General features: G+C 42.3%; 1 non-coding gene across 1 annotated transcript; it reads left to right on the top strand.

The window, feature by feature from the left end:
- The first annotated feature begins 1,110 nt into the window (after positions 1-1,110).
- On the top strand, positions 1,111-1,192 carry TRNAL-AAG (transfer RNA leucine (anticodon AAG)). Its single transcript has one exon. It is a non-coding gene; the product is annotated as a tRNA-Leu (tRNA).
- Positions 1,193-1,871: the final 679 nt, after the last annotated feature.

The following is a 1,871-nucleotide window of genomic DNA, read 5'->3' as shown; positions in this document are numbered from 1 at the left end:
AGGATATTAAAGAACTGTTTAATCTAGCAACAAACAACACTATGGAAACAAAAGTTGTAAGAATTCAGGCAGACAAAATGAAATTACTTATCAGACACATTTTTGTTTTTTGCATGTAGGGTAAGTATCCACCAAAGTAAAGTGTGAAGGCAATGGTAGATTCCTCATATCTCAATGTCAACAAAGCAGACTGAATGCTTCTGTGGGAAATCCCAGTCAGTGGGTCAAAGTTGTGGCCTTGAAATCAAAATTAGCCTACATGATCTGCCCTTATCACTTGTGTCCTTGAAAACAGTCCTTCCCTGTCATTTGCAGTTCTACCTTGCCTTAGATAATACCAGTTATTTTATTCCTTTACTTTTCATTAATATCTTTTAAATACTGCTGCTATTCAAGCCACTGTATGTACAGTGAGAGATGCACGAAGAAGGGTGGAAAATATTTCAATATGTATCCTTTAATTTTGATAAGCGGATATATGGATAAATGCATGCACTTAGAAGTTGAGATAGCCTAAGGAAGTTTAACAAAAACATGTGAGGACATAATTGGCATACTCTGGTAGATTACGTAGAATAATAGAGGTTAACACTAAAAAAAAAAATATATTTCTGATCATTTGGTCCCACTGTTTTCTGTAGATGGTACTCAAATCCAGGGGCAACATCTTATAGCTGTTGCAGTTGACCTTCTACCAGGTCAATATGTATTTGTAGCCTCATGTGTTTGCATGAAGGGACAGATGTTTCATTGCCCCAGTCTCACTACACTCCAAAAATATGAAAATATAGTTGAATGCAAAGTCAACACACATTTCTCCCCAAAATATACCATCACCCTTCTTCTCTTGGGAAGGGATCACAGGTTCATAGGCAAGGAGATATTTCTAGAACTTTCCAGCTGATGTTCCCTGACAGCTAACGAGGGGACTAGAAATATGTGGTGCACTGCGAGCAGCGTCTGTCTCTACCTATGGAAAGAGCCATTATCGGTCCTTCTTCCTACTATATTTAAGTCATGGATGGGGATTATTTGTCTCAAAACATCCTGCGAAGTTACATCTCGGCTGGAGGCTATAGTTGCTGGCGAGGGAGAGAGTGCAGGCAGCTGGGTAGTGTGGCCGAGCGGTCTAAGGCGCTGGATTAAGGCTCCAGTCTCTTCGGAGGCGTGGGTTCGAATCCCACCGCTGCCAGGAATATTTTCTAGAAGAGAGGAAAGTCGGGCACAAGTAGAAATTGGGAGAAGAGTGGCAGGTGAGCAGCCCTGCAGAAAGGGATCTGGGGGTGCTGGTCGACTGCAGGCTCCATAGGAGTCAGGGGTGTGTGACAGACAGCAGCAGGCACAATAATAGGAGTTAGGGGGTAACCAAGAGAGCAAACCCCATCCTGGGGTACACAGTATTGCCAGAAAGTAAGAACATGCTGCTGTATGCAGGATTGATGTGCTTACAACAGGTTTCTAGAGAGGTGGTCTTTGCCTGCCAGTGTGTAAGAGGCATTTGGACAATGCACTTAATAATGACACTCTTCAACTTTTTGTCAGGCCATTGGACTAGATGATCGTTGTAGGTCCCTTCCAATTGAAAGTCTTTTCTATTCTATTATGTGGACTTCATGACTCTATGCTTAGCTCAACTGAGGCAATCTGCTTTCCTAACAGAGAGAGACATGAAAAGTCCTATGAAACACTGTCATCTGAGCTGATTTCCCACAACTTGGTCTGCAGGGACAACCTGGGTAAACAGCTTCCGCAGTTAGTACACTAGTTCTGCACTGACATCATGTATGAATTTTGAAGCAAGCTCATCACCTCAGGGTTACTGTCAACTTCCAGATACAGGTGTCATAAATAACTTTCTTCCCACACTTATA

Source organism: Accipiter gentilis, chromosome 11 (assembly GCF_929443795.1).
Source record: "Accipiter gentilis chromosome 11, bAccGen1.1, whole genome shotgun sequence".
NCBI lineage: Eukaryota > Metazoa > Chordata > Aves > Accipitriformes > Accipitridae > Astur > Astur gentilis.
The sequence above is the reverse complement of the archived record's forward strand: the minus strand, read 5'-3'. Positions and strand labels throughout refer to the sequence as shown.